Below are 7,739 nucleotides of genomic sequence, written 5' to 3'. Positions count from 1 at the left end.
ACTAGGTGGAGATGTTTGTCAGTGCACTGTACAGAGAACTGGAAGCCTTCTCTAAATGTTATTGGTCAATTCTAATATGAAATAAGGAAAAATCATTTTTGTTGTTTTTATAACAATCTAATTTTGCATTTATTTAACCTAAAATATCAAATAAACTTTTTTCAATCACTTTGCTTTTTATGTAATAAAATAAACTATATGCTGGAGGGTATGAAATGTTAGCTATGGTATCATAATCCCCATAATACTTATTTGTGTATTACGACATACACTGTAAAAAAAATCCGTAGAAATTGCAGCTGAGTTGCCGGTAATTCACCGCAGATTTAAATGTATGTTATCCACTGGCTACATTTTGTTCAAAGTTAAATGAACATTTAACATTTACAAGTCTTTGTCTTTACAGAGTAAAACTAAAAAACAGCATCAAGCATTCAGCAATCAACATTCTGGGAAACAAAATCTGAAGCAAAAAACAGAAAAAGGTTGATGATGATTTCTGGTTCCCAGAATGCTTTGCATTAGGCTGTTATTGTATAGTTTTGTTCTGTAAAGATAAAGACTTGTTGATGTTTGAGATTTATTTGACTTTGAACAAACTCTTGCCAGTAAATAAAATAAATGTAAATCTACGGTAAATTACCGGCAACCCAGCTGCAATAACATTGACATTTTTACGGACTTTTTTTGCAGTGTACCGGTAATATTTTGAGTCCTCTTGAACCAGAATAAATGTAAAATGTAGAAAGGCCAAGCTGGAATCTGTTTACAAACCTTAAACACATTGAATGCGGTGACAAACTTTAATTGTTAATACTTGTCAGTTACATTTTTCTGCTTTATTACATTTTTATTGGACAGGTTTTTAACATTTATTATAAACATCTTTAAGTTGACACAGAAATTGGCAAGGTACTTTCTGTATTATTTTGTTAAAAGTTTATTTTATTTTATTTTATTTTTTTTTAACAAAGCTTGTAAATACATAGGAAAATAAAACAAATGTGAAATAAATGAAGATCTTGTTAAATGGGAGCATTCAGAGATTAGAAGATCATGCAAACATCTAAACATCATTTATTTGGAATTTAAAGGTCACGTTCTTTCTGATCCCATTTTTGAAACCCTAGTTAGTGTGTAATCTTGCTATAATAGCATAAATAATACTTGTTAAATGATTAAGCTCAAAGTTCACTGCCAGGCGATATATTTTCTTCAACAGAATTCACCTTTCAATGCCTACAGCGAACGGCAGGTTTGGACTACAGCCCTCTACTTCCTGCTTTAATGATGTCACTAGAAACGTTTTTTTGACTAAACTCCGCCCACAGGAATAACAGCAACCTAAGCTGCTATCCAATCACAACACACTAAACAAACTGCACAAGCAGAACTCGATATGTATTTCTGAAGGGGGGATTTCAGAGAACGAGAAAGACATCAGCCCGTTTTGAGGACAGTGAAAGCAGCGGTATACAGATAATAAATTGTGTGAAAAATACAACTTTTGTTTTTACACGTGAAACATGAACACGTTATATTGCGCAATGTAAACACAACCAAAGCTTCAAAAACACAGAAAGAATGGGAGCTTTAAAAACACAAAATCAGGAAGCACTGGTGACAAAAAATGCTCCACATACTGGACATTACTTAACACTGACTAACATTTGGCTTTGGCTTTAGCTTTGAGAAGAATATAAGCAGATGTAAGAAAAAAAAGACTGGCTTAAAGATTCACTACCTGAGGTAAGACTGCTATTTGTACAGGCTATTCTGAATGGAGAAAAAGCAAGTTATTCCCTACATATTCTGTACATTCCCACTGTGTGTTTTTGCTAGAGATAGAGTTGCCTTAATTTTTTTAGTTGAATCAACTCAGATGTACAAGTCATTTTAACTTACTATTATTTATCTTGACATGAGTTGCTACAACTTAAATGAAGTTGACTTCTTTCAATTATACTTTGTAAGTTATAACACATCATCTCTTGTCAAGATAAATAATAGTAAGTTAAAATGACCTTTAAGTAACAATTTTAAGGCAGCAAATTTTTTTTTACAGTGAACAGAAACACTGATCTTTTCTTTACAACCCCTAAATGAGCATTTGTATATGTAATTCAAAGCATTTTGTTTTTTTTAAGGTTTTACTGAGATGCATAAAAGACTCTGTATTCTTTTCGTCTGTTTTGTACTGTCCAGCATCTCTGCTTTGAGAAGGCTAAACAATTTTGATGACTTGAGGAATGTTAACTATTGAAAACATTTTCCACATCATGGTCTCAAGCTATTGTTCTGGTTTGCACAAATAATAACTTCAGTTGACCAAAATAATGTTTTTCCAAGTAAATTTTGAACCAAGAAGAGGTGACTTTGGATTCCATCGATTTCAAAACTACGAGCATATCCTTCCTCCATTAACCTATCTGTATGACGGCTACTACTCTGTTGGTAATCTAAACTCACCAGGAGCCACTGCATTGCCCACTTTTGTGACATGGGATTTTTACAGCTCACACTACCCTGAAAACAACATGGACAGATTCAAAGCGGCTGTCATCCAAAACAATCCAACCAGGATCAACAGGATTTTTCTCACATAGTACACTTACCAACAGAAGAGCTTTGAACCTTATGACACATACGAGATCGCTCCTGAACTCATACATCAGATCAGACGCCCGAATAACATTAGCTTAGTAGACTTTAATAGTTATCTGTTTAACACGCTATCTCAAAACATAGATATCACTGACTATCAGAGATACACATTTGAAGACGCGTTGAGGATTTTTAATGAGCCAGGTCTTGCTGCGTTTCTGACATTAGTTGGATATGATGTCTACTACAGCTACAGAAACTCTATATTACGTTACAGTACACCTAACTTCAGTGGACTGAAATTGTCTTACCAACCACCCCAATATGATAAGCTTGATCAGCTGAAACTAGAGATGAGAACGATGAGCAAGGGATATGCAAAACTCATTTGGGAAAACATACCAGTTAAGATACAGGAAAAATATCCCGTGCAAGTTGCAGTTTGCAACTCTAAATATACAGATCAAGGATGCTATGTGAAAACAGTAGATGAACGTCCCAGCTTTTCAGTTGCACTAAATCATGGTCTTCAACCCCAACTTTTCATAAAGCAGGATGATTTGGGTAAAACTATTATTTTTCATGGGCCAGTATTTGATGAAGCTAACTCCCAGTAATTCCCACTACAATAATTGGGTTTGATGCTAGTCTACAGCTCTACACTAAAGACGGATGGGCTTGTGCTCGACTCTTCATCAAGAAGACTTTTAGGGATTGGAAAAAAGTCTTCTACAACTCATGGGTGGGGTTTTACAGTAGTAAGTACAATGCAAACAACAAGTATTACACCTATTAGTATGTTGTAAAGTTTAAAGGAATACAAGCTGGCAGAGGGGGTGATGATTATGATGTGTATCAGTATGAGTCTAGTTTGGCAATTGCGCCCGGAGTCCAAATCCGCTTCCTGCTGGATAAGACATATGATTATTTGATCGCACAAACTCTGGCCTGGGAGGATTCTCAAAATGTAATTAGATCCCAATAATCTGATGATGATGGGAAATATTGGTTGTCCATTCCAGTCTTTACCTAATTCCAGAATTAATTTTAGCCAGCACAGCATTTTAATTATGACGAATGACTGGTTTGCTAAATATAAATAATATTCTATTTCATCCATATATCTGTTAGAGATATCTTTTTGAAAACATCTTGATAACATTAATCTTTACATATAAATCATAGTAACGTCTATGTACAATTTAATATATTTTGATTATTTTTAATATCAAATAATCTGATTGCTTTATAGTGCTGCATGATTTTATTAAAGTGTATCTAATGTAAATTTTTGTGTTTATTTTTAAGTGATACCTGGACAGAGTTTGCATGTTTATTTGAAGATTCTACAGCGTACGCCTTAAGCTCAAAATGACAAGAACCTAAAATCCTCTGTAAGGATCTAAAACAAGATGATCACTACACAATGTATCCCATGACTGATACTGAAAACAAGACCAAGGTGATGACACATTGTTGGTCTGTAGATTGCAATCACTGGTGTGGGCTTACAATTTTTTTTTTACAATAATGAAATAGTTTTTGAAATCCCTGCTTGTGAGTCTTTTTCTTTTCTTTCAAGTAGGCAGTAAGTTTGCAGGTGATTTCAGTTTATAGTTTCATTACCTTTTACCAATGTAAGGACTTTACCTAAATGATCACATTCTATAAATGCAACAATTCAAGGTTTGGTACATATTCTGGTTTTAGTATAGCAGGAACAACAAAGAATGTGTCTTAAAATTACTTATTGACACAACTGGGTTGGGAACTCAACTACATAAAAATGAATATGCTTTTAAATACTTTATCCATGTATTATTTTTTTACTTTTCACCTAATAATATTACATGCAATGTCATGGGCAATCCAGCTTGAGTAGCAAGATGCATATGTACATTATCCATGACCTTGCAAAATAATCATCTAATAATCATGCTCGTAAGTTGTCAGAGAGAGTGTTTCACAGCTTAAATATTACTATATTTTGGTGCCTTCTTGAATGCTTTTATTTATTGATCTATAAAAGCAATAATTGTTTTTGCACTTCTAGTGGTAGTTAACACACTTTTGCAAAAACCTGACATAGCACCACCTTTGGCATCAGCTCAGTTTGAATATACATGATTTATGAATTTAACAAAGTACTTTGTACACTCTAAAACCAAACGTGCTAAATAGCACTAAAAGTGGTTCTTGGCTCGTAATCATAGAGAAACCATTTTTAGTGCTATATAGCACCGATAAAGCTCCCATGAAGAACCATACGGGGGTCATATAGCACCACTATAGCAACACATATGGTTCTATAGCACCTTATGGTTTGACACAGGTGCTACACAGGTACTTCATCGGTGCTATATGGCATTTAAAATGGTTCCTCTATGATTACGAGCCAAGAACTGTCACGACTGGGTTGGAGAGACAGGAAGTAGGACGCATACGCAGGGTTCACCATGAAATAATTAACATTTAATATAAAATGAACAGAAACAAAACACGAGGAGTAAAACCATAACACAGGAACACGCAGTACATGGAACACAGGAACAGACATGAACGTAATGACAATGACAATGATCCGGCGACAGGTGAGAAACAGACAGCAGTATAAAAACACAGTACTTAACACGGAACAGGTGTGATGAATCAGTTCATGAATTGTCCAGGTGACGTAATCGGAGACACAAACAAAACATGACACGGATCACCGTGACAAGAACCACTTTTAGTGCTATTTAGCACCGTTTGTTTTTAAAGTGTATGCTGTTTTATGTATATTTGGGTTAACAGCTATTATGATGTATATTGACAGACAGCTTTTTCCTCCCTTATATTTCCTATATTGATTTTATGGTTAGTGCAGTATTGTGGGGCTCAAAGACTTGATAATAGATACCTAAAGAGAGAACATGAAAGTCATTCATTATTTGCACCCTAATGTTGGTCTGAAACTACAGTAATATTACTTTTTTTGTGGAATACACAAGGTATTTGGTAAATAAGTTGTACTTACCGACAAATGTAAAGTACTTACTTTTAGGTATCTACATGGTAATTAACTGGTATCATTACTGTACTTAACAGTGGTACATACTTGGTAGTAATTGTGTAATTCTAGATAAGTACTGGGTAATAACAGATACATACTTGTAGTGTAGGTATACTGTAACTAACGAGAAACATTACTGTACTTACAAATAAATGTACAATATAAGTATTTAGTATTTACAGGCAAGTTGGGGTAAATGACAGGTATTTATAGTGTACATATATGATAACTAATATCAAACACTACTGTACTTACAAATTGTATATACACAATAAGTGTGTACTAGTGAATGTACCCAATAGTTAATGCGTATGATAGTCAATGGTTGGGTTTGCCGGACAGTGACATGTATATGATGCTATATCTTAGGTGGTAGGTCCTATGTAATAACTGTGTAAAAAGCAACACTTTATTTTACAGTCCTGTTTCCATGCAGTAACCATAGACGTACTAGTGAATGTACCCAGTTGTTAATGCATATGGTTATTTAATGCTTGGTTTAAAGGACAAAGATACTGGGTACCAAAATGGCACATCAGTAATGTTTGTTAGTTATCATATAGGTATGGTATAAGTATAACTTACACTTGCCTGCAGGTACCAAACACTTATCATGTACATTTATTTGTAAGTACAGTAATGTTTCTCGTTAGCTACAGTATACCTACACTACAAGTATGTATCTGTTATAACCCAGTACTTATCTAGAGTTACATAATAACTACCAAGTATGTACCACTGGTAAGTACAGTAATGATACCAATTAATTACCATGTAGATATTCAAATGCAAGTACCACACACCTGTCCGCAAGTACCACACATTCACCATATATGTACAAGTACACGTACTGTACAATAAAGTGCTTCCAGGTATTTTTATCTTTAAGAATTCAGTTGCTGCTCTTTATTCATACAATATAAAGGAATGGTGAGTAAGGCTGTCAGTCGGTCAAATTTTTTTACAATATCTCTTGTTTTGTTCTATGAAAGAAAGAACCGAGCAGCATTGTTGCAACATATTACTTTTTAAGAGACATTTAGGGGAGAGTAATCTGAAATTGATGATATACAATAATAATAATAGATGGGCATACAACACAGTGGTAGCTTTGTTTGTGAGAAAATTGCATTTCTTTTGTTGTTTCAAAAGGCACACACATTAGAAAAGCTTACCCTAAACATGTCATGTCTTTTTCACTTATGCTAGCTTGACACTACAGTCATAAAATACCAAAGCTGATTTTGATTGCTCACTTTTTGCATAACTTGTATTTTGCTGGTAAATGTGATTAATGCTCTCATTTACTAAGGTCATGTCTGACTTAACTTTAACAGGTATACCATGTCTAATCCTACCCTATTCCAATCTATCTTACCTAACCTCTAGTGGATCTCATCGATACAAATTACAATCCAACTAAAATCTGGATTATAGGAAAAATCTGGACTATAAGAGATAAGTTTGAACATTCTGCAGATTCAGGGAAGGTTAAATTGACAGATTTCAGAGTTGACAGAAAATCACACAGTATATGATGGGCACTGACTCAGACATTTATCTATCTAGATAGAGGATATCAATCATGTTTAATATTTTGAACTTTGGATGAAATCTTATGGGTTGTGATAAATAACAAAAGTGGTCCATAAACTGTAAATTATATGAGTTTTTAAACAACAGACCTTCTGTCTGCGCTCTCCCATTGATAGACAACTTAATGTGCCATCTCTTGTGGTCTGTTAGTGGTCTGGAGCAATAAGTTACTGACTGTTATTCTGCAAAGACTGCTGAGCGTGCATTTACAACACTAGTAAATTACTTTCTAGCACATACAGTCTTGTTCAAAATAATAGCAGTACAATGTGACTAACCAGAATAATCAAGGTTTTTAGTATATTTTTTATTGCTACGTGGCAAACAAGTTACCAGTAGGTTCAGTAGATTCTCAGAAAACAAACAAGACCCAGCATTCATGATATGCACGCTCTTAAGGCTGTGTGCAATTGGGCAATTAGTTGAAAGGGGTGTGTTCAAAAAAATAGCAGTGTGGCATTCAATCACTGAGGTCATCAATTTTGTG

The sequence above is a fragment of the Misgurnus anguillicaudatus genome, chromosome 21 (genome assembly GCF_027580225.2).
Source record: "Misgurnus anguillicaudatus chromosome 21, ASM2758022v2, whole genome shotgun sequence".
NCBI lineage: Eukaryota > Metazoa > Chordata > Actinopteri > Cypriniformes > Cobitidae > Misgurnus > Misgurnus anguillicaudatus.
This window is presented reverse-complemented; position numbering follows the sequence as displayed.